This window comes from Callospermophilus lateralis, chromosome 11, assembly GCF_048772815.1.
Source record: "Callospermophilus lateralis isolate mCalLat2 chromosome 11, mCalLat2.hap1, whole genome shotgun sequence".
NCBI lineage: Eukaryota > Metazoa > Chordata > Mammalia > Rodentia > Sciuridae > Callospermophilus > Callospermophilus lateralis.
Window position 1 is genome coordinate 105907119 of NC_135315.1, and position 27921 is coordinate 105935039.

The following is a 27921-nucleotide window of genomic DNA, read 5'->3' on the forward strand; positions in this document are numbered from 1 at the left end:
GAAAATCTCTTTCCTCCATTCCCAGCCCACATAGACAATTAATAAGAAAATTCTTATGAATTGGGGTCTTGCCTTGTTAGCTCTTTTCCTTATTCCTTACTAATTGCATCTAAGGAGTTTCTTCTGGAGCCATCCAAGATATGTAAGTGAGGCCGCACTTCCAACCTAGAACCTCCTCTTCTTGAAAAATATGTCTGTGAATCTCTGACATTTCATCTCATTTAAGGTTAGCCAGTTGTTGTGCCCTATCCCAAAGGCAATTATCAAAAGATTGTTAGGATTTTCTTTAAGTTTCCTTTCTTGAATAAATAATTCTAATTCAGGGGCAGTTGTCCTCTTATTTAAAACAAGATTTTCTAATTCAACCTCATATTTAGCCTCATGAGCCATGGTGCCAACTCATGCAATGCCCTCCAGCTTGACCTGAAGTCACAGCCCTCCTTTCCTGCTACCACATATCAGCCAGTACTATAATTTCCTTGGCATACTTGACATATTTGCTCTGGAGGAAGAATTTTAATATCTTCCTCCTGTTGCTTTGATATAGATAATTAGTTGAAGCAAGTTAGGGTTATAAAAAGAACAAGATTCATTACAAAAGGGACCAAAACTATGGTAGTATTTGTAGGAAACAGAGGGGGCCTCCATGAAATTTTTATCTCAAAGCACACCAAATAATAGAAGGGACATTTCATTTATAATGTGTTTTGGCAATGACAATCAATGTTTTTTTTCAATGCAAATTTCAAATCACAGAATATCAAGTGGAACACAAAATATTTTGTTTTCTGTGCATGTGACAGGAAAATGATATTAATGCGAACATACTGTTTATAATGCTTCTCTGTTTATATTTTTTCACATTTTAAGGCCTTCATACTCAATCTTAGTTTGTATCTAAGTTGCATTGTCTTATATACTTTTTAATAAGTATAAAAGACTATGTTATCCATGTGTCCTCGTAAGGTTTAAGGTTGTTAAGTAGAAATGATCAGAAGGGTCATACCATTGAAAAGAACAGTGACAAGAGGAATAAGTATGTGCACTGTTGTGATGTGCCTTATATAGCTTGGCTCATGATGATTGTTTCTGTGCTGAACAGACATTTTTTCTCATTACTTTCCTCTAAACAACACAGTATATTATCTTTACATAGAATTAAGTATTGTAAGTAATGCAGAGATAATATAAAATACTGCACATGGGAGGATTCAAAAAATTGTACCATTTTATATAAGGGACTTGAGCATCTGCAGACAAGAATATCCACGAAGGGTCCTGGAACAAATCTCCCAAAGATAACAAAGGAAGACTGTAACTTAATTTCAACAATAAAAAAAATTTCTCTTCTAGGCTTTTTAATCAGGTTCTTTCAAATTATGATCTATCATTTAATCTAATGTGTTCCATTTAAAGAGCTTATTTGCAATTGGTTCTTATTTCCTATCTTACAATTTTCAGGAAAAAAAATGAGTAAAAGATAAAATCAACTACTTCTAACACAGTACATATTTAGTGTCAAAGCATGGCCCCTTAATTTATAATAATGCAACAATTACACCAAATAAATCTGTGTTCTTCTATGATATTTATATGAAATCATGCAACAAAGTTTCCATATTATCTATTGACCTGGTTTATAATTATTAAAATGCATTGCTTTTGCAGTAGCAGATTGAGGGGCAAATCTCATGCATGAGGCATTAATATAACTAAATGTTCTGGGCAGAAATTTCATGCATTGGGTTTCATGACCCGACCCACCCGTTAAACTTTATTTATCATTTTGAAAGTATAAAAAGAGCAGGTACATATAGTTTCATGATATAGGATTACATCAGAACAGCCAACCAAAAGAGCATATTGATATTCAAGTCCTAAGTTGAATAAATTTAAAACAAGTTAACAATTAAACATGTAACTATTAAATAAACCACAAAACAATGTTAGCCATGTTTTGCTTTTACTGTGTAATTAATATACCAACATCTGATCATCTATTCATGGATTACACCAAAAAGCAGTTTGTAGGGTGTGTGTGTGTGTGTGTGTGTGTGTGTGTGTGTGTGTGTGTTTGTGTGTCTGTGAGTGTGCACGTGCATACATGTTCATGTATGTTTAATACCTGTCTGTGGCTAAATCCATAACCCAGAACACTAAAATAAAAGATGGGGAGAATGTAGGTGAGTCCTGATAGTGTGACCTTTGCCTGCTTCCATGAAGAATTTTTGCTAGGGAAAAGCTCTCTTTTTATGTGAGAGGTAAGGATATAAATAAGTAGCATTTATGTATAATGCAAAAGCCCTGTCTTTCTAGACATGTGCAATTTAGGCCAGAGTGAAGGATTTTGACAGTGGGCTCAATGTAAATACGCAGTTCACAAACTGAATACATGTTAGAAATAACGAAGTGCAGCAAGAAAACAAACATGTCCTTGATAATGTGTGGGCAAGGCAAAACTACTTCTTCCAGAAGGACTTACTACCAAAATTCACTACTGAGTGAGCCTGGGTGGGCATTTGGCCTGTATTTACATATACATGTACATATATATCTATTGCAAGGCTACACTTTACTTTAATTGGAGGACTCAGGGGTACAATCTATACAACTGGCTAATTTAGAATTAAGGCAGGCAAAAAGGAATGGCTATAACTGGATCCAATTAAGGCTGAATATTATACTGAAAATGTAACACCAGACTTTCTATTTTTCACACCACATATAGTAGCCTGATCCATTACCCTTTCTTGCATCTCTGGAACCAGGCAATCCTGAAGCCATTATATAGTTGGATTTAGCTATTACTAGAGTTAGTTTCCCTTTTTGCTCACAAGAATTAGAAATCTCTTGCAATCAGTTGAGTCTTAACATTTGGTAAATGGAAGTGGAATTCTGTGTTGAATCTTAGAATGTGCAATTGGTTGAACCAATATGTGGCATGAGTTGTATATTATGTTATAGCTGACTAGATAGATAAATTATGGTTATTGAATATTGGAACTGAAACAAGGGCTTCTATGAATGCTTGAGTTAGGTAAAATTATTCCATCTATTTAACTTTGATTTGCTTTGGTGAAAAAGTTATGACCTGCTTTTTAAATAAACTGGGAGAAATTTTAGTTGAAATAGAATAATCTCACACATAAATCAGTTTTTTGAGACAACTATTTAAGGCTAATTTTTACTGAAATAGTTAGTTGGAAGTAATTTATTTCTTCTATAGTTCTTGCTCTTTTGAATTTTTCTGTTATTAAGTAAATTTAGTTGTCGTGTTTAATAATTTTTTTCTACCATTATTTTTGCTAAATATGCATATACCTTAACACATTTATTAAATGATACAATATTGACATTTTCTTATTTTCATAATTTTTAAGGAAAAAGTTCTTGAATTTTTAACATATTAATATTATATATTACTCTCATATTTTATTTTATAAAATTTCCTTTTTAAATTTTTCTTAATTTTTTTTCTAATTTAAGTTTTTTTTTTTCTTTTTTGGTATTGCATACAGATTTGGCCACCTCACTTAAGTTTTTTTCACAAAACAATTATAATTCTGCCAAGGTGGTTTGTATTCTTTCTTCACATTTAGAGTCTGTATTTCAATCCTCTTTCTCTGGCTCTCTTTCTGTTTCCATATCAATTAATTTATTTTGGTTCACATTTTATTATTATGATATAATCCAATACATTCTATTTATGACAGGTAAAAGTCTCACTGTGTAAAAGTAGTTGGAGAAAAGTCTGGCCACATATTCTATGGGGTTTTTATTGTCTTCAAGTTGTTTTGCTGACTCATCTGATTTCAAACCTATTAAAAATTAAAAACATTCAATAGGTTTTGAAGAAGAATTTATGCCTCAATATTTACATTTTGTTGTTAATCTCCTTCTAGAGTCCATCCTCAGCTTCCATGTTACTATCCCAGTAACTAAAACCCACAATAAAAAACTGGAGATATTGATGAATAATGACCCAGAAGAGACTCTGAAGATTTGTCTTTGAAAGTTTTGCTTCCTCTTTTCAATTACCCATAACCATGCTGATCAGGCAGTTTATTTCTATTATTTAAAAGTTTATAAATAAATAGTAAAAAAATAATTAAATTCTAACTGAATTTTCCCTAAATATACCAACAGAAAGAAACATAAATATTAACAAAATGCTAGATCAATAATTTTATGGTAAGCAGGTGTACTTTAATTTGATAAGAACTACTCAATAGTTTTATTTTTACTAAAAAGAAGGAAATATACTTCATATATCTAAGCAGAAAGTATTGTTTTCTCTGACTTTGATATCTATGGTATCTAACTGATTGCTTTGTGACAAGGTATTGATTGACAGGACCTTAATGCAGAGGCTTTGCAATTAATAATTCTCTGCTGGTGCTGCTGCTTCTGAGTACCAGAATGCTCATTTAAAATTACGCCAGCAAACTTCATGATTTAGTCATAATCTAAGGACTGTGAACTACTGTGTTTGACCAAACAAGTTTTCAGATTGAAAAAGTATAACCATCTATACTATCTCAGTAGAACCTTAAAACATATTTGAATAATATTCAAATTCCAAGCTATGCCAAAATTAAATATTTTGTCTATATTATTTTGTCTATTCATTTGCTTTTATATTGCTTTGTTTTCTTTGAGCTGCTATTTCTATGCCCCTCTGACACACACATGAAAACTACACATAGGAAAACAGATAAAAGACTTCAGTTTGGATGTCTGTATTTACACTAAATCATCATCTTTCACACTGTGTAAAACTTCTTGATTGCAGATATACATTTTCAGTGACAATTGAGTAACTGTCAATTGTTGACATTGTTTTCAAGGAACTAACATCCAGAATAAAAACTGATAAAAAAAATTAAAGTGTAGTGTCAAGTTACAAGGTTTTGATTTCAAAGGAACAATTAAGCCTACTAAAAGGCTAAAGAACATCAAACATTCATTAAATTTCTTTCAAGTAGTTTGGAGTGAAGAAGAAATAATATTAGAAACCATTCAATACTTCAATATGTAAAAGAGATAAATTTAAAAAAAGATTTCTAAATAATGTTATATAATATATAATAATGTTATATATTTATATATATATATATATATATATTAATTTAGGAGTAAAATAAGTAAACAAAAATCTGAATTCACAGTGTCAAAATCCAGGACAAGAGTCTTTTGAACTTTGTTTTTAACCTAGTGACAATAAGCATATTTTAGTTTGGTAAAATACAATTTTAGTTGTGAGAAGCAGGGACTTGGCTAAGGATCTCTGAAATTTAGAATTTACAGGTGCAAAGGTAGAGGTCATGATTGCTCATTTGCTATGGTGACTCCCTGTTTAAAGAGGTTCTGTGCAAGGCACAGGACTATACATCTTGAACTTATGTTCAGAGAGGAGCTGCCAGGGGTAGAGAATTCTGAGTGCAAAAATATAATTATAATTAGTTGCAAGTATTTTGTCTTTCAGCCTGCCTGCTTTGAAGAAAATTTTTCACAGAAAACCCTTTTGATAATTAAACCTACATAATAAACATGCAGAGCTAGCTCTGGGTCATTGTTCCTCCATCAGAGAATGGTCATCCCACCTGGTCCCAGCTTTCTCTCTATGTGTGTGTGTTTATCTTTTCTAATCCCTCATGTCCCTAGCTGGTTTCTGAATCAAAGGCTGTGCAGTTAGTGACATTTAGTTATTAATTTATTCCAGTTATACTTAAGAAAAATGGTTGTCTCTTAATGACAGTTTACAATTAAAAACTGAGTGTTCTATTCTAGATTCCATATTACCCTTACCTACCCCAACAACAGAAACATTCCCTTCACTTTTCAATTGTTACGATGGCATGGCTTCCTTTATAATAACATACAACACTTGGTTTTGTTAAAATTAGACATGCGAAATAATGAAAATGCAATAAAATGTTTGTGAAGACTTGATTGAATAAACCTGAAAACTACAAATTTAGAGATTGGAGAATAGCAGAAGCCAACACAAGCGTGCTTTCCTTAGGCCTGGTTGATCTGTTTACTTTAAAAGACAGGCTGGATTAGGATTGTCTGGTTCTCAATGGGAAAGAATTCCTTTTATGAAAGGAGGAATTGGTGTCAAATATTTCTTAACTGTCTTAAGGTTCAAGGAATTTTTAACAAAGTAACAGAATTTCTAATATGCAATTTCAGACAGGTATTTGAATAGAAAAATATTGTCATTATACAAGTAACAAAAGAAAAATGTTATCACTCTTCAACTCAACAAACTAAAAAGAAAAGCAATAAAGACTTTTCCTCTCTTGCCCTTTTTTTGCCTTGCCTTGCCATTGATTTTCCCTTTCTAATGGAACAGTTTTCATTGAATTACCAACTGAACTAAATTCATATTTTAAATCACAATTATTTACTGAAACTGAGAAAAAAACTACATATACAATTACAAGCTGAAATTCCCAAAACTATTTTAATTTTTTTATAAATACATTATTACTGAAGTAACTTCTCAAAGATCTCACATGTTTAACTTGATGCATAAAGCCAAAATATCTAAATAATCATGAATCTTTAAAAAAGAAAGCAAAACTATGCTGCTATGATACTCATAGATAGCTGTTATGGCTATAATTGTAAGTTGATTAAATTTAATGGACAGATGTCAATCAAAGTAATGATGTTTAATTATGGAAAATAGAATGAAATTATAAAAAAGGAATAAAAAAAAGTTCACTTACATTTTGTCCACTATAGTTCTCCATTTATTACATAGTTAGTCAAAGAGAAGATGAAATTTTAAAAAGAAAGTTTAATGCTTTAAAATTGAACATATGATATGATGGTTATATTAATTCAAATAATTTTTTGGCTATGATTGTCAAATATAAATTTGCCATTATCAGGGCATTTGATTTCACCATGATCTCATATCTTATATTCAGCAGTATGACTTCATCTCCCTGTATTTATGAATGTAAATCTCTCCCACTGTGTAGAAAAAAAATTCAAAACAAAATTTTCAAGTGTTTCTCCTTGGAAAGATTGTAGAAACTGGGTACTTAGAAGTTATTTTTTTTTCTTTTTCTTTTTTTTTTTTTGACTGTATTAGTCAGGGGGTCCTGAACAACTACATCAATACACTAGTAAAATATTGTCATTATACAAGTAACACAAGAAAAATGATTTAAATTTGTTTGCCATACTGAAAAACTAAATTGACAATATTCAAAATTTTTATACTTCATTTAAATTATTTATTTATGATAGCATAATAAATTATTTATTTATGCTTGCATAGTTAATTATTTTTAACAGAGAAAGTCCCATGATTTTCACACATCTTTCAATAAACCTAGGATATTTATTAAAATAGTATTATGAATTATTAAAATTTCCACTTTTCTATGAAAATAATAGCCTCATATCATCAATATCATAGCTACTATTGTAATTTATTTTGGGTTCAATCTAAAAATCTCTGCTAATTTAACAATGTCTCTTTATGAATAAAATTTAAATTTAGGAATAGTTTCAATATGTAGCAAATCAACTCTCTCACTTTTTCTACCACCATTTTACTTCAGTCAAGACATATAGTTTTCTAACTTCTGTGTTACTGGTAGAAAAGATAGTCCAGAAATCATTATTGAAAATGAAATATGATATTATATTGTAAAAAAGCAGATGTTGAAGTTTTGTATACTTAAACATATTCTTATTTAGTATAATTTTAAAGAAAACATTTATAATTACTACATAATATATATACAACATAATTTTTGAAGAGCTATTCGTCAAGGCTATTTCATGTAGGTACTTGCCAATCTTCTTTCGTTTTTAGGAACCGATAAAGCAATCCAATATGTTATAAAACTGTAATTGGTTTTTACAAATCTCAGCATGAAAGATTCACTTTATGTAACGTATTTCATGGATTCTCTCCTCAACTGTTTGTCATTCTTTTGAAATTTTTTTCCAGCTCATGAGAATTATGCTTGCACATTTGTGTTCTGTCCATATCTACATTACAGTAAAGGCCAAGTTGCCCATAAAAAGGAGTATGAATAGTGCATAAAATGATGGTCCTAGCTGGCACATCAAGAAAATGAAAGCATAAAAGTAAAGGTCATTTTCACAATTTTAATCTTGAAGAACTCTAAAAAACTATATAGTGCAAAAAATTTGTCAAGGTTTTGAAAAGGGGAGTTTGGTTGTTGAAGTTTTTTTTTCCTTTTCTATTTTCTTTCTAATCATCTTTAATTTTTTTTTAATTATATGTCATTGAGATGATTATTAGAGTCATTACCCTCATTGTTTAGTCAATTATCAAATTCATACTTAAGGACATAAATATTTCCAAGAAAATACATTATGTATTTAAATAAAATTTTCCTTCAAATCTTACTATTTTGACTTTTATTCAATGAGCTTATCAGAAAAGTTAATACTTATACCAGGAAGATATTGCACTTAATAAATTTTACATATATATGTATATGTATATATACATATATATTTATATATATAATATACATATTATATATATGTATGTGTGTGTGTGTGTGTGTGTGTGTGTGTGTGTGTTTTGTCCATAATAATGACTCTGTATCTGTAATTTGGTTTCACAATTTGGCTGTAACTAATGAGTAGGAGATTAAACTGTGGAAAACCTTTAGAAAAGTGTCCTATGAGAGTTTTGGGGAGGTCCACAAAAAATTCAGTAAATATGAACTTGTTTTCAATTTTACTATATAGAGACAATACTAAACATTTTGCTAAACTCTGTGAAATCAAGACAAGACTCTCATACCACACACACGTCCAACTGTGGCAGCAAGAACACTGTCGCTCACAAAGAGACATGCAACACATTTGTGGAACAGTATTGGGCTCTCTTCTCAATCACCTAAGTCCCTGTCTCTATAAGAAAACAATTATTTACACCCATGTCTCTAGAACAAAATTTTTCATGACTCTGGACATGAAACATATCTCATACATTGCTTTAATATCTGGCAAAAGATACTGACACACACTCCCAAAGGATGCTTTTATTTATTTTAGTTAACAAAGTTCATATAAATAGAATTAATGAAGAATTAGAGTTTAAGACAATTCAGGAATGAAAAAAAGCAAATGCATATTTTTTCCCAAATATCAAAAAACATAAAAAAGTATTAAGTATGTAATATGAATGTTTAGTATTTTCTCTACAAAATTTAGCAAAAACATTGAAAAAAAAGTGATAAATTTTATTTTATTGTTCCAATTGAGATTAGCACTAATGGTAGTGCAGAATTTTAATAATAGATTGTCCTATGATTTGGATGTGAGGTACCCCCAAAAAATGTGAAATATAAGACAAAGCAAGAAGGTTCAGAGGAGAAATTATTAGGTTATAAGAGTCTTTACCCAATCAATAATTTAATCCCCTGACAGGGATTAATTGAATGGTAATTGAAGTGGTAGGCTGTGGCTGGAGGAGAAAGGATTTGGGGCATGGCTTTGGGCATGTATTTGTATCTGGCAAGTGGAGTCTCTCTCTGCTTTCTGATCACCATGATGTAAGCTGCTTCCCTCCTCCACACTTTGGCTCTGTGCTCAGACTCACCTAGAGTCCCCAGAAATGGAGCTGACCTTCTCTATATTAAAGGCCTCTGAAAATCTGAGCCCTCAAACAAACATTTTCTACTCTACAATTGTGCTGGCAGGGTCCCTTAGTCGTAGCACCAAAATAGCTGACTAAAACAGAAGGTTTGGAATGAAGTGATATTTAGAGGAAGAAGAACATAAGCAGGATAGAATATCTGAATATTTCTGTACTTAGATAATAAGTATCTGTCTACACCAGATCTGAGTAAATTCCTCTGATTACAGTGGACATTTCTTTACTGAAATATAATGGTTATAAGTAATACCTGGCCAAATGCAATTAATCTCTTATTTGAGTAGAATATTGTACATTTTAAATTTTTATTAAACATTTATTTTGAAAATTTTAGGCATATCTCATGATCATAACTTCATCAGAAATAGGCAGGATCCTTACTGTCCCCATGCAATACTTTGAAGAATCTTTAGTAACAAATTTATGAGACATGCTTAACACATTACAAATAGAGAGGTTTCAAATTCAACCTGCAATTAGATATCAGCATCACTGCTAAACATGGTAAAATTTACAAATCCTAATAATAAGAATTATTGATGACAATATAGAGTAATAACCTTTAGACCACTGCTACTGGAAATATCAATTGATACAATCACTTTTGATAACTCTTTGTCAATTTCTACTTAACCAGATACAGCACCCTGTAATTTTGTTTTACCCTGGAGTATCTGATTAAATGTATACATACATTCACTAAAATACATGTTAAAATGTTTAATGAAGCATGATTTAAATCTGGAAAGAATCTATATGTCCATAAGTACTACAATTTTTGCTATCCTTACAAAGAGGAATTTTATTAGACAAAGAAAATAAATGATGATCAATTAAAAGAAGCATTAAGAAATCACAAACGTGCATATATATAATTGCATTGACAAAAATCTATAATACCAGCAAAATGCATCTAACATGCTAAAAGTCATGATAAAAAAGAATAAAAAGTTAAAATTAGATAAGAGAAATAAGTGCTGGAGCATGGTGACCATAGTTGAGGATGATATATTGCATTATTGAAGCATGCTAGAAGAACAAATGCTAAATTGTCATACCATAGAAAATGTAACTATATGAACTGATGCATATGTTAAATTCAATAGATTATTCACCTGTTTTGCTTATGAATTTCAAGGAACCATGCTGAAAATAATAGATACATACAATTTTATCTATAAGTTTAAAAAGTAAGCAGGTAAATTTAAGGGCAAAAAATGCCATGGGGAGAACAACCTTATGTTCAGGAGGTGTAACTAAAAAGGAGCATAAAAGTGTTCCTAAACAGGGGTTCATCTCTATTGTCAGATACTAAGGTTTGGGGTTGTTTTAGGCAATGCTAATGTTATTCTGAAAAAAAATGTGAATGCATATGTAGGAATTAAAGAAACATAAAAGAAAAATCGTGAAAAACTTTTCATAGAAGTATGTCATTGGAGGAAATTAATATCTTTCATCCTCTCATCCCCTATATTTTAAGAGATTAATAAATCAGAAGCAAATAAGAAATTGTATTTTCATGGAAATTTTCAATAACAATTTCTAAAGAGTTTTGCTTGAATAAATATACATTGGGATCTTAGCCTGGACCTGAAACAAATATAAAAGTTACTTTATACATTTATAGATTTTGTATCTTAGCCAATCAACCTTCCTATCTGTAAGCAAAGATATTCATGAATACAACACTTGCTTTTTTTAAGAGAGAGAGAAAGAAGAGAGAGAGAAATTTTTTAATATTTATTTTTCAGTTTTCGATGGACACAACATCTTTATTTTATTTTATGTGGTGCTGAGGATTGAACCCAACGCCCTGTGCTTGCCAGGCGAGCATGTTACCACTTGAGCCACATGCCCAGCCCCAACATTTTCTGTTTTAATTCAATTGTTTATTTGTCCTTTTTAGATATACACAACAATAGTGTATTTTGATAGATCATATATACATTTCTTGTGGTTATACATGATGTGGAATTTCACTAATGGTGCATTCACAATTAACATATAAAAATTATGTCTGCTTCATTCTACTGTCTATCTTTCTTTCCTATTCCCATTTCTTCTCCCTTCCTGTTTTTCCCCTTTGACAACACTTCCATTGTTAGTATTGTAGGTAAGATTTGTGGGGAGAAGAGTCACCTACCATCCCCAGGCACAGCTACAAAGGAGGTGACATTAGTTGGGCTTCTTTATTTTTTATTGTGTATCTTTTCAGACAGGTGGCTCTCCCAGGAACAATACTATTCTTAGTACTATGTCTACTATCATAACAACTTCTACTAGTGAGTGGTAATCCTCTAAAGTATTTACAAACTAAGCTCAATATATCCTCAGACATATAGATGTAGAAAATTTTGCCTATGTTTAGGGGAATAAATTCGACCTCAGTCTCAGGAAGCCTTATTTAATCTGCCTCTCTCTCTCTCTCTCTCTCTCTCTCTCTCTCTCTCTCTCTCTCTTTTCCCTGATACACTCTGTTTCACTTTCTTCCATTGGTATGAACAACAGTATCAGAAATGCAGTAATATAAATAAGTAATATAAATGCTTACTCAGATTTCGAAAAATAAATAAATGGGGTTAAGTATTTCTTTCAATAGATATTAATATAAACAAAACAGTGATGTTGGCAGCATGGTAAGAAAAAACAACAGAAAAAAAATATTTCAAATTAGTTGTGAATACATAATGAAGTGAGTTTATTTAAGTTCCAACTGAGAGGAAAATAAAATAAAATATTATACTATATTTTAAAAGAAAATAGTTTAAAATATTTTCAAATGCAAAAAATAAATAAATAAAATAATGACCCAGAGGTAAACTTATATTTAAAAATACAAATCCCAAGATTTAAAATTAAATATACATTTGAGAGAATTAAAACACATAAAATCTATATTAAAAGTTACATCAGATTTAATAAAACACTTAAAATCAACATTAAAAGTTACATCATACTAAAATATTAACTATATGTGTAAGTTTTTACTGAGTAGGAAATAAAGCTATTTCTAGTTTTATAAAAGATTAGTTTTTATACCATATCAATAACTCTAAAACTTAATACAAAATAATAAATTTGTTTTTCATCACTGAATGATTGGAGTTTAGAAATAGTCAAGTCACAGATAAATAAAAGATTTGTAGTTAAAACTGAAAACATTCAGTATAGATGGATATAAAGGAAAAATATTCTCAAAAATTTGTAATTGAGCAATAAATTGTTGAGAATGTTTTTGAAAAGCAAAGAGATTTCTACTTTGTTTCCAACTCCCTCACTTTGTCTTTGTCTTTTTACTATTTTACTTTTGCTTGTCTACATTTTCAGTAATATTTATTGATATGCAAAATTGTTGTCACCATCTCCTTTTTCTCAAATTCTGGCTGCAATATTCTCAGTTTGAATTTTAGGTGTCCCAGTTTTTAAAATAAAAATTAAAAATTCAAGTGACTTAATATTGCATAACACTGTACTCAAAATTTTGATACTTTCTGCTATAAACTCAAAAGAATCAAATTTAAATCGTTCTACAATTTTGAAAATCACTCACACTCTTTTTATCAGATTAGGCCTGTTTTTTCCTATTCCTGTAATTAATTTTACATGTACTTTATTTTTATCCACCTTCTAATTCCGTAGATATTCATTTTTTTTTCTCAGCATATGTACCCATAAGAAAAAAAGTTACCAACAGAAATAAACCTGCAAAACTGTTTTAAATCATACAAATTCTATGACATCATCACTTGTCTTACTCCATAAAGGGGATGACCTGTACAAACAATTTGAAATTAAATCCTTATGGTTTGAAGATACTAGTAAGGCATTCCTCGATACCTTACTAGTATCTAGAAATCTTGGCAAACAATTGTATTAATTCTCTTTTATTTTCTGTAAATAGTAAAACTTTTGTGTTTATGTGTGTCTGTGTCTGTGTGTGTCTTGCTTTTATATGTCTAATTGGTTTGACAAGATGTCTGCAACAATATTGAAAGAAGTACACTTAAAAACATACTTTAGCTGATGCAATGATGCATGTCTGTAATCTCAGTGGCTCAGAAGGCTGAGACAGGAGGATGGCAAGTTCAAAACCAGCCTCAGCAATGGAGAGGTGATAAGCAGCTAAGTGAGACCCTGTCTCTAAATAAAATACGCCCCCCCCCAAAAAAAAATAGGGCTGGAATGTGGCTCAGTGGCCAAGTGCCCCTGAGTGCAATATTCAGTACCGAAGACAAAACAAATAAATTAAAAAAAAATGGAACTTAAGACAGTGAATGCAATATTCACCCAGAATTTAAGCATTACAACATCCATGTGAATCTAACATCAAAGCTCCAAAATACATGAAAGAGTTCAAAAAGAGAAATGATCCTAAAATAATGGTTAGAAATTAAGTTTACTTTGAATAGTGGGTAGAACAAAATAAAAGTAAATAAAAAATCAATAAGAAAATAATGGATTTGAACAACCCTCTGAATCAATTAGATACACAAAGGACTAGCCAAACAAGACCAGAATATACCATATGTAAAGCCAAATATTTTTCTTTTTGTCATTTATTATTTTTCCTATTGATTTTTTTAAAAAAATAAATGATAGCAGAATGCATTACAATCCATATTACACATATAGAGCACAGTTTTTCATACCTCTTCTTGTATATAAAGTATGTTCACACCAATTATTGTCTTCATACATGCACTTTGAATAATGATGTCCATCACATTCCACTTCTTACTAACAACCTGCCCACTCCATTCCCCTCTAACCCCTATGCCCTATCTAGTGTTCACCTATTCCTCCTATGCTTCCGCTCAGTATCTCACCATTAATAAGCCTCCTCATATCAAAGAAAACAATTTGGCATTTTGTTTTTTTGGTATTGACTAACTTAACATAGCATTATCTTCTCTAACTCCATCCATGTATCTACAAATGCCATAATTTAATTCTTTTATTGCTGAGTAACATTCCATTGTGTATATATACTACATGTTCTTTCTCCATTCATCTACTGAAGGGCATCTAGATTGGTTCCACAGTTTAGCTATTTTAAATTGTGCTGCTATAAACATTGATGTAGCTGTGTCCCTGTAGTATGCTTTTTTTAAGTCCTTTCGGTAAAGACTGAGGAGATGGATAGCTGGTTCAAATGGTGGTTCCATTCTGAATTTTCCAAGAAATCTCCATACTGCTTTCCATATTGGCTATACCAATTTGCAGTCTCACCAGCAGTGTATGTGTGTACATCCTTGCAACACTTATTGTTGTTTGTATGCACAATAGCTGCCATTCTGATTGGAGTGAGATGAAATCTTAAGGTAATTTTTATTTGCATTTCTCTAATTGCTAGAGATGATGAACATTTTTTCATATATTTGTTGACTGATTGTATATCCTATTTTGAGAAGTGTCTGTTCGGGTTCTTGGCCCATTTACTGATTGAGTTATCTGTTTTTGTTTTGCTTTGTTCTGGTTTTGGTTTTGTTTAATATTTTGCTTTTTGAGTTATTTATAGAACCTACAAATTAGTGCTCTATCTGATGTGTGAGGAGTAAAGATTCCTTCCTAAGATGTATGCTTTCTATTGATCTCAAAGATTGTTTCTTTTGCTGAGAAAAATCTTTTTAGTTTGAGTCCATCCCATTTATTGATTCTTGATTTTAATCCTTGCACCAAAGAAGTATTATCTTATTAAGGAAGTTAGGGCCTAATCCCACATGATGAAGATTAGGGCCTACTTGTAAAACTTTCAGTCTGTGTATGTCTTTTCTTATCAGATTAGTCTCCTGGAGGCAGCATATTTTTTTTTAATCCAAACTGCTAAACTATGTCTTTTGATTGTTGAGTTTATGCCATTAACATTCAGGGTTTAGGGTACTACCTCTGCTGATTTTCATTGTTGTTTTTCATTTCTTCTTCATAAAATATTTTCAAAGGATGCTTTGTATTGCCAGTTTTCTAGCTATAAATTCATTAACTTTTGTTTATCATGGAAGGTTTTTATTTCATCATCAAATCAAAAGCTTAATTTTGCTGGATATAAGATTCTTGGTTGTCATTCATTTTCTTTTAGAACTTGATATATGTTGTTCCAGGATCTTCTAGTTTTCAAGGTCTGTTTTGAAAAATCTGCTGCTATTCTAACTGGTTTTTCCCCTATAGGTAATATGATTCCTTCTCTTATGGCTTTTAAAATTTTTTCCTTATTATGTATGTTGGACATTTTTATTATAATGTGCCTTGGTATAGATATGTTTTAATTTTATACATTGAGAGTTTTGTAGGCTTCTTGAATTTGGATATCCAACTCATTGTTTATGATTGGAAAGTTTTCTGACATTATTTCATTGAATAGATTGTTCATTCCTCTGGTTTGGACCTCTATGCCTTCTTCAATCCCAATAACTCTTAAATTTGATCTTTTTATGCTATCCCATATTTCTTGAAACTTCTGCTTGCAGTTTCTTACCATTTTCACTGTGTGGTCTGCTTTCTTTTCAAGATTATATATTTTGTCTTCATTGTCTGATGTCGTATCTTCCAAGTAGTGTACTCTGTAGGAAATGCTTTCATTTGAACTTTTTATTTGGTTTATTGTTTCTTTCATTTCAATGATTTCTGTTCACTTTTTTTAGTGCCTATATCTCCCTGTTCAGGCAATCTTTTGCTTCCTCTATTTGTTTATGTAGCTCTTTGTTGAAATGACCTTTCACTGCCTGTGTTTGCTCTTATATCTTCATTGAGTTCACAGAACTTTTTAATCATGTATAACCTGAAGTGTTTCACTGTAATATCTTCTGCTGTGGCTGTCAAGGATTCAAATAATGTGGTGTCTTGATTTGTTTGGGGCACTTTTTTTTTTCTTGCAGCGCTCTGATCACACTGCACACCTGTCCAGTTGAGACTTGTTTGTGTTGGGCAGCTACTGTGTTGGGCTATCACTGCTGGGGAGAGGGGAAAGTTGGCAATCTGGTACCTGGCCAGCTGGAGTTCCATTCTGGGAGCTGCTGCCACCAATATGGCAAGAAAGCTAAGCCAAGATGGAGACAGTCAGCTTCCAGTGCTGGGGTATCAGGTCAGGTGGGGGAACCGGGTGATGGTGTTGTGATGGCAGTAGGTAGCAACTGAGTGTCCTGCTGGAGAGCTGAGCTGTCTGGGAGTCTGCAGATTTGTTGATAGGTGATTCTGCTAAGGCACTAAGGAGACCTGCATTGGCTAGAACATGAGGGGGTGGGGTTTGGGTGTTGGGAGCCAGAAGTCCTCCAATGCTGAGACCCAGAGCCCTGTGCAGAGTCACACCACTGGTGATTTCTGCACAAGAGCAGCTGTGTAGGAGTCCTCTAGAATCTCAGAGATGCAATATTCCAACTAGGTTAGATCTGGAATATGGAGCAACACAGAATGCTGCTTCCCTCTGGCCCACCATCTTCCTTCCATTGTGAAGCCCTGTGCACCCATTATGATGACTACTATGAAAAAAATAACTATATAGACAGAAACTAAAATAGTGTTGAAAAGGATGTAGAGAAATTGGAATGCTAATGTGTTGCTGGTAGGAATTTATGCCTGATCAGTCATCACATAATATGGTAAGGCAGTTACTCAAAAGGAAAACAGCATGACCATATGTTACGACAAAATTCCACTTCTCAGTGTATACCAAGAGAATCGAAAGCAGAAACTAAAACAGGTTTTTGTACAGTAATATAGCATCATGTTTACAATATTCAAACTATGGAAGCAGAACTATTATCAATTGGCCATTCAATAAATACTGAAAGTATACAATTCACATACAAAAATATTAGCCTTAAAATGAGTGGAATTCTAGTAGAGGCTACAACACTGAACCTTGGAAACATTGTGTCAAATTATGTAAATAGACACATAAGCAGTGTATAATTTAAACTCTATGTGATATATAGAATAGTCAAATTATTATACAAGACTGTACAACAAAGGTCACCAGAATCTGGAAAGAGGGAGTACTGTGGAGGTATTATTTAATCATTAGGGATTCACTTTTAAGGATGTTCTAGAAGGTTGATGGTGATGGTTACAAAACAATTAAAGAGCAGTTAGTTGCCAGCGAATGATAAAATGCCACTTAAATGGTTAAAATGGTGATGCTATAGGCTGGGGACGGAGCTCAGTTGGTAGAATGCTTGCTTCACATGCACCAAAGACCCTGGGTTCAATCACCAGCATCATTTTAACATGAATAGAACCACAGAGAAAGAAGATTAACTACTTTTTATAACAATTATTTTTATTGTGTATGATTTGATAGTTAGTTAAACCCTTTTGATCTAAGAGGGACTCATTTAGGTTTAATAAGAACCTTTTTTCACCTATACAATAATAGGTGATTTGGTTATATTAGTTGAGTATTTTCACATGTAGGAATTTGGCTTGGGTGGAATAGGCTTACTTAGCTTTGTTTCATACCCTCTTTCAAATTCTAGAAATGCAGTCTGGGCCTTTGCTCATGGTAGGACCCAAGAGAACACTTTGAAGTTTGCAAGACTTCTTAGTCCTCAGTTTATAACTCTCATTCCTCAGTTTAGAACTAACACATCAATTCCCCCATGTTCTTTGGTCAAAGTAAACAGGAAAGCTAGCCCATATTCAATAGATGGGAAAGGAACTTCACCCTTTGAAGTCATAAGAGTTCAAAGTCACATTTCAAAGAGATTGAAGAGTAAAACATAATTGCTTCAACCTACATCAAGGACATATCATCTTTTAGTATTTTTCTAACATGTTATTTAGGAACTAGAAGAGTATATTAATAAATAATATTCATCTATATTTTTAAATAGTTTTTTTCCAATTTTATCATCAGAGTTTTAATATTTTAATAACAAACAATTGAGTAGTTTTTTTTATTTCCATGTTTTTTTTAGTAGGAAGTGTTAGTATTTTTAGAATTGGCATCAATAAACCATAAAATACACTATAGTGAAGAATATTCTTTTAATTCATTATTTTTATTCACTTTCCTTAATTTTTGTCAACCAATTTTCAAAGTTTATGTTTTTACACAGGTATCTTATATCAACTAATATTTTTTTCAAATATATTGGAAAAAAACTCTCTATAGTGTTGCATTATATATGTGGCCATATGTCATATTAGTGTCATTGAAGACAGGAAAACTCTACATAGTATTTTTCACATTAAATTTCGAATGGACTCTCTTGGAAACAGACATTTATATTATATTTAAATGTTATAGATATTATATTTTAACTAAATATTATCAAAGATGTTACTTTCACATTATCTATATGTATATATAAATAGAGTCCTCTGTATAATTAACATTCAGATTTCCAATACCAAGCCTATTTTTAATTCATCGTATTTTCAGTTTATTTTACAAAATGACATCAGTGCAGAATTTGATAAGTCTTTTATGTCAAAGAATAAAGAGTGCAGAGCAAATTAATATGTTATTTTGCTCATTTTTATGAAATTTTTCTCACCCCAATTCTCTAAAACTTAATAGTGCTTTTGTATAAAGCCATCCATCAGATGTCAATTTGCAACTTTGAATAGGTTATTTCACCCTTGGAATAACATTTAACAAGTACATAAATTGCAGAAAAGATATATAAGTTATTCTTTACTATAGCAGAGTCTTGCCTTTAATTCTCTTTCTCATTATTATAGTAGAAAATACAGGAATAAACAAAGTTAAATTTAGAAGATTTTATTTTAGGCTATTTCCACCTAATTTTAAGAAAGGAAGTATCACCTTAAAACTTGGAAATTGCAGTGAGATGCAGATGTTCATTTATCAATTTTATGTATCCTACTCTAACCAAAACTTCTTATGTTTCAACATTTCATTCTAGTTACTCAACTGCATTAATTTTCTACATTAATAGCATGCATAGGTACTACAAACTTTTATTTCACATTTTATTGTTTTCTTTTCTTTGTTAGGTTAAATATATATATATATATATATATATATATATATATGTTATTAATTTTAGCCTAATTTATAATCTTGGAGTCCCCCTTCTCTACTTATTCCACGTATTTTATTCTAAATATTACTCATGTATCAGAGTCATCTACATTTATTTGCCATTTAGATTTCTTTTCCTGGTTACCGTATTCACATTTTAACTGTCTATTTGTCTTCTCTACATTAATGAATAATAGATAACTCAATCCCAACACAGCCAAAACTGAACTTGTGAGTTCCTTTTTTAAATTCTATCAAGGGATGACATTCAGTCTTTCCAGTTACGAAGGCCAAGTGCCTTGAAACAGTTCACAACTCTTTTCCCTTTTCTCATAATCCATATACAGTGACTTGTGAAAAATTGCTGCTCTCTCACTATGGAGTATCCAGAATGAAACTATTCTCACTGTCAGCTCTATTTGCCCCTAGGGGCAAGCCTTCACCAGCTATGACTGGAGTAACTTTAACAGCTTTTTAAATAGGATTGATGTGATACTGCCATTGCTCTCCTGCAGCTGGTTTTCAAAAGAAAAATGAAATGGTTCTATTCAAATTCAAGTTGCTTAGAATTCCAGGTTAATAGGGTCCAACCTCTTCCCCATTACCTTATATTCTGGATTCTCCTCTCAGTCTCAGGTAGCTTATTTACATTCACACCTAACTCACTCCCAGTGCAGGGTCCTCACACTGTCTGCTATCCTCCTGGAATGATTACTTTACAGATATGATCTTATTAACTCCTTCATTTGTTTCAAGCCTTCATCAAGAATCATAATACAATGTAAGTGAATCTTATTATTCATTTAGATCTGCAGGTGCTAACTTCTGTGTCCACCCCAATCTTGCCTTTTAAAATTCCTCATTCCTATAAGATATGTCAAGATCTTTGTAATGTTTTGAACAACTAATAAAAAATTAAAAATAAAACAAAATTCCTCATTCCTTCAGCACTTTATTATTTTATTTATTCAAGGCTTTGCCTTCTAAAATACTGGATAATATGGCTTTGTTGTTTACAAATATTTATTATTCTCCTTCCTCCTCCAAAATAGAAACATGTTTGAGATATGGATATTGATGGTGAATGTTTATTTTACTAATATATCTATAAAAAGAGCCCCAAACAGTGTCCAGTACAAAATTTTTAGTTCTATTGATATTTGTGGAACTACATTCATGTCTCTGAGAAGAAAGACCATCCGATTAGGATGGGCATATGAGGACTGAGAATCAGAGGCTCCATGGAGTTGTGACCACACTTAAGGAAGGGCTCGATATGTAATCTGACTGTGTCATGGAAGTTCTGGGAGAAAAGAGAGAGAAACCAAAACAAAACTTGCTAATTGTTTTAATTATCAATTCTAGGGCCTACATATTTTGATTAGACAGAGCTGATAGGAACAGCAAAAAAACTCCCATTCTTCCATCTCTTCACTTATATTAAGTGACTTCTCTTACCAGAAACTAAGAAGGACTCAGCTATAATGATAAATATGGCTTATCAAGACTCAGGAATAGCATAAAATTGTAGAGTAAAAGTCATGAGTTATGCAATTTTTTTTGGGGGGGGGTATCTGGAATTGAGAAATAAGAGTATAGCTCCTGAAAAGATTCAAAAGGCCAAAAAGCCAAGAATTTAAGTAATCAGAGCAAATAACATACAATTCAAGTTAAGAGGATAATAACAGGAATACTAATGAAGATTTACTTTTGGGTAAATAATGTGCATGAATGCATATCTAAAGTTACTGTGATATAAAAAGTTCAATATGTAACAAGTTTCTATCTATATAACATAGTTTTTATTCTGTATTTAGTTCATTAAAATTTCATTGTTAACTTTGTCTTTGCATTGAAATGCAAAGCTATATCATTTTAGATTTTCTAATTGAATGTATTTAAATATTTTATGGTGTAAATATTTTACTTTATAATTAGCTTTAGTATCTGATAGGCAAAACTTACTTCATTCTCTCCACATTCTATTCACAATCACTTGAAAATTGACAAGCAATTTCTGATTTACAAATGGTTTTGATATTGATGTTACTTAAGGAATTAAAAATGTCAATGATACAATTCTCTAAATTATGTTTAGAAAAGCCGCTGAAACTTTGTTTTGAATAATTTTTGTTTCAATAATACCAGTATAAAGTGTACTTAGGTTGAATGTCAAACAGTTGAAAATGTGAGAGTTCATCCTGCTATGGAGATTACATATATAATACTATATTGTAATAAATCTTTACTTATTATAGCTTTTTTTACTTAATAGAATTATTTCTAAAATTTTAATTTTTTAAATTTATTTAAATTAGTTATACATGGCAGTAGAATACATTTATGCATTTTGATATACATACATTGAAAATAATTTCTCATTTTTGTCAGTGTACATGCTGTAGAATAATATTGGTCATGCAGTCACATATATGCATAAATTAATGATGACTGTTTCATTCTACTATCTTTTCTTTCCCCACATCCCTGCCCCTACCGTCCCTTCACTTCCATCTATCTAAAGTAATGCTATTCTTCTCTAGTGCCCTTCCTCCCCTCCTTCCTTATTGTGAATTAGCATCTGCATATTCGAGAAAACATTCAGCCTTTGGTTTTGGGGGATTGGCTTATTTTGCATGGCATGATATTCTCCAACTCCATCCTTTTACTGGCAAATGCCATAATTACATTCTTCTTTAAAGTTGAGTAATATTCCATTGAGTTATATATACCACATTTTCTTTATCCATTCATCTATGGAAGGACACCTAGGTTGGTTCCATAGTTTAGGTATTGTGAATTGAGCTGCTATAAACATTGTTGTGGCTGCATTACTGTAGTATGATGATTTTAACAAAGAAAATGCTTATGATAAATTACATGGCAAAACATGTTACAAAGAGTTAACTGTGGTAAGATAAAGTTTTTAAAAGATGAGGGTTACATTAGGCCTAACCACAAGAAATGTTTCATATTGATACCTTGATACCACTGGTTGTCCATGAGGAATTCTGCTCCTTCACATTTTGATGTATAACATTAGAAAATCTTACACCAGTATAAAGCAGAGTTTATTTAAAAAGGGGTAACATAGACAACTCCCAGGAGAGAGCAGGAGGCCATAGCTGGTATCCTGGTATTCCAGTATCACAAGAAATGAGAGTTTTGTACCTTTTTAAATATGTCTTAGGCCTCCTTTGTTCTTTTGCCCTATTCCCTTTATCTCGCTCCTTCCTGCACATGTGACTAAATCCAGGAGATGTTCCGTGAGATGGCCAAAAGGTGAGACGCAGATGGATGAGGGAAGGGCCAGATCAAGTAGCCCAGGACACTTAAATAACACTTTTAGGACTCCTTGTAAGGAGGGACAATTCCTGAGACAGGTTACTTTAGTAACAGGTTGAAACAGGAACAGGTTATCTTGATAAGGGTGGAGAAAGTACTCTGAAGGCATTTCAGCCCCTAAGAAGGCAGTCTTCAACTTCCTGAACTCACCGAAATTGGCCTTCTTGATCCGACATTACTGGACTTACCTATCTACATTACTGCCTAATTCTGGCTTCAATATGGTCAACTGAATGATTTTCATATGGTTCTTATTAACACCATGAGAATAATGTCAAGGTTTCTGACAAGCTTTTAACAGTATCTTTTATCAATAGAAATTTTTTGTCTAGTGTGAAATTGTTTAGTGCAACTCAAATAGTCACTTATTATTCAATGTTGTGCCTCAGTTTTCTCATTATAAAAATGCTAAGAGACAATGGGAATCATTTAGAAGCGTGGTAAAAATGCCTGCAAATCTCTTCGAACTTTGCGATGCTAGCCAAGGAGAACCATACACCAGAGATCTCAACCCATGGTAGCTCCTCTGTGGGCCGAGCCCAGGAAAGCCATAGTGTTGAGGCTGCCTTTTTTTTTTTGGGGGGGGGGTGAGAAGGCTCATGTTCTACTACTGTATGTACAAAGGGAAAGCAATAGGTCAAAAATGATTATTCAAAGTTCTTCAGATTTAATGCTGTTTACACTGTGGGTTTTGGACATTCTTGGCACAAGTTACTCCCTTTTCTCTCTTATTTCTCCCTTTTGAAATTTCAATGTGGATCTTATGTCCTGTTATACTTTAGCAGTAGAAAACTTGTTTAATATTTTTATAGGCTCACATAAAGAGGAAAATTGGCCTCAGGATAAATCATACCTTTATTCTCACTCATGAATTAGTTAGATTAAACTTCATGCTTTGGGCTTTTTGAATTGGTTCTGGCAACAGATAGGCCACTTGAGGCTAATGCATTTATCTGTGAGAAATACTCTTATTATATCTTATTTTATATTTTTATTTGTTTATTGTAACCGAGACATAACCCAGGTGTGCTTAACCACTGAGCCACATGCCCAGCCCTATTTATTTATTTAGAGGCAGGGGCTTGCTCAGTTGCTTAGGGACTCACTAAATTTTGAAGGCTGGCTTTGAACTTGTGATCCTTCTGCCTCAGCCTCCCCAGGCACTGGCATAACAGGCATGTGCCATCTGCCCCCCCTACTGACATGAGAAGTATTTCTATTTGGGGAGATCAAATATGGAACTCTGTGGTTGGCATGTTTATTTCTTTTACAAGGCATGTTGAATTTTAACTACCCTCTTATCAGTATCTCTTATCAGTATTAAAAGGTGGGCCCTTTAATAAATGATTAAGGTATGCATGCTTAGTGGGTTGACATCATTATAAAAGGCTCAGTTTGGACCTTTATTTTCTGTCTTCTGCCCTCTCACATACTAGCATGTGATTCTGCATCAGGAAGGTCCTTGCCAAATGCCTGTTTCTAAATATTGGATTTCCCAGCCTCCAGAACGTGAGCCAGTAAATATGTTATTGTAAAATAACCAGTTGAAGGTAGTCCTTTATAGCAGCATATATTGAACTAAAGGTGTTGTTTTAATTTCTCAATTCACAGCATCAAATAAACTGCTAAGGCATAAAGAGTGCTTCATAAATAAATGTTGAATCAATACATTTTGTTGGAGATTGTAAACTTTGCCTGCCTTAAAATTTTGTGTTATCTAATTCTTCTGACTCAATGCATACCCTCAGTTTAAAAATATGCAGTAAAATTATTTTGTAACTTCCTAATCAAGCAATTTAAATATTTTCTTTTCTCTTTATTCTGCTTTTAACTCATGGATTCTACCCTGGACATTCAGTCACCTAGTATTGACTCCCATATCAATGTCTTCATCCTCTTGGTCATTTTCATCTAGACTTAGAATCAGACTGTCTTTTTACTTGTTTCAATAGACTTATCAATCCCCCTTGTGTTTTCATATATTTTACAAAAATCCAAAACTCATTCAAGCAGTATTTTTAATAAAGACAATGGACAAAGAATACCAGTATATGCGATCTTGTGAAAGTATGTGAGCTGAAAGTTAGAGTGCTCTAATGAGTCATCGGAAGACAATGAATTTCTGGCCTCCTTAAAGTGAAACCCACATAATACAAATCTCTAACATTCTTGAGGCCAAATGGAATATTAGCTCTAGCTATTTACTTCTTTCTGTAAGGCCTATGGCTCACCCCATGTAATTTATTTTGCTCTCAGTCAAATGGCAGTGGGTCACTTTTGAGATGGACTTTAAAATTTATCTTAATCTGCATTTATCTAATCTTTGAGAACTGTCTCTACCCCATAAGAGCAACGTGTCCAAGGTGATATGTTCTTATTTATTTTCTTTTATGAAAAGAAGATATGTTGGAACAAATAGAGTCTAATTCAGGTGTGTGCAGGGGACACCAAAAGGGCCTTGAAGAGGTACAGTGAAAAAAAAAATTCATGGGAAAGAAGCAAGAAATAAATGCTTGGTGACATAAGTATTGGAATTTTGAGAGTATTTTTATACTGTTTGACTTAATTAAAAAAATGAATAAACTAACACTAAATAGGATACTTAATCATGCATCAATATTTAGTAATTTTTGTTTTAAATAATATGAATTATAATTTTAAATTGGAAATTAGAAAAAAGAACCCACCAGCAATTATTAACGTATTGCTGATATAATATTTATGATACATATTATAAAGCTTAGTTCCTGACTTTTATCAGCAAGACAAATGCTTTGAAGAATTTCCCTCATAACTAGGATAGGATAAATGTTCATACTTTTATCTATGTATTTATCCTAATAATTAGTTTAGGAGTTTGAGAGCCAGAGTTAAAGAGAAAGACTGATTTCAAAAAACATTATTATTCTAAATTTGATTGATTTGTTAATATTTTAAAGAATTACTTTAAATTATTAAACAAATTATACATACATATGTATATTTATGGCATACAAAATCATGTCATGATATATTTGTTGATTGTGTAATGATTAAATAAGTTTAATTAACTTATCCATCACTTCATATAATTATCACTTTTTTAAATCTTGAGACCATGCAAAATCCTCTATCTTAGCAATTTTTAAATGTATAAACAGTACCTTATTTTTAACTCCACTATCATGTCCAGAAAGAGTTGTTGTTTAACTAAATTCTTTTCTTGATGTTTAACTGATTTTTTTATTTCTTATCCAACATTTCTACCCACCATTCAGTATCTGCCCCCTTCTTTCAGGACCCATTGTTATTGGGAAAAGATTTACTGAGAGAGGTTAATGCTTGGCTAGTTTCCTTTCCCTCCTCCCTGAGCTGCACTATCTTTCAGATTTTTTTTCAGGGACTGTCTTATAGGAATGTAATATTATTTTCTATAACACTTCAATAGTCATTCTAGAAGGTGTGAATTAGCCAGGCTTGGCACATATAGGTATTCCAAATACATGAAATACTAGGTGGGAAGATCACTTGAGATGAGGTTTGATTAAACAATATGAGCCTGAATTACCATAGAAAGATCCCATTTCAAAAGAAGAAATAAGAAAAATGAAAGGATTAAGGCATTGTCTTATAGTTTTGCATTTTCTTGATGATTATAATGTTGGACATTTTTCCACATCTGAGCTCCTCATCATTTGTATATCATCTGTTTTTAATTTTTTTTTAATTTAGACTTTTATATACCTTTTTTGAGAGAGGTGTGATTAACTTATTTGTCCATTTTTATGAGGCTATGTATTTATTCATTTTGTTTTGGGGTTGTTTCTTATATACGTTGAATATGAACCATTTATGAAATTTATGGTTTGCAAACACTTTCTCTCTTTCTGTAGATCATCTCTTCATTCATTGTTTGCTTTCTTTGCTGTGCAAAAGATTTTTAAATTTATGCATTCCTAATGTGTCTGTTTTTGCTTTTGTTGCCTATACTTTGGGGGAATGTATTCAAAATGTTGAAAGGGGAAAGATAACCCAGCCAACCAAGAAGGACAAAATGATAGCTTAAATGCTAAGGTTTTGTTTTCAATAGTAAAGTTTCTGCTTACAAACTATGTACAATAAAACTTCATATTATTTTTAATATTATAAAATTATAGTTGACAACAAATGACAAGTAGTAATATCAGTGATGCCGTTATTAGCCTTGGGATAAAATGATTCTGACTATTGATTTTTTTTAAAAGTCTTTCCTTAATTTTTCATTGTCATGAATTTAAACTTTCTTATTATTTATTGGATCAATGTATGAAGTTTTAAACTCTAAATTATTGATTGTACACCTACAGTTTTCTCACATCTGGGAGGAATACAGATAATCTTGGTAGCTGTGTTTTCTTAATATAGAAAAACTAATTTTTGCATTTGAAGAACTTCACTTTCTCTGTGATAATCAGGATTGAATGTAACTAAGAAAATTCTGAATAAAGTCTGTTGGGGAATAAAGTTATTTTTTTCTACTATAAATTATCCTGGATTAAAAGGAAAATCTCATTCATGATAAGGTGTCATTGTGGTAGATCATGGAATGAAGTAGTTGCTGTTTTGAGGTATTCAAGGGTAGAAGTCTCTGTGAACATAGACTGTCTCCTAGAATGACCAGGAAAGTCTAACCTTTCAAATTTACTGAGTCATAATAAAGTTGTGGACAAGACTATATTACATTTTGAAAAAGTTATTATTTTTTTGTAGCTGATAAGAATATCATTTTATTTTGGTTTGAATTGTTTGATAAATATCAATTAGGTCTAATTGATCATCAATTTATCTCATGTAATCTCAAGTATTTTAATACTGCTTTATATAGTAGAAGAACCCTGTAGCAATTTATATTTCTTCCTATTTTCATTAACTTTGAACTAATTTTGTCACTCATTTAATTTCTATGTAA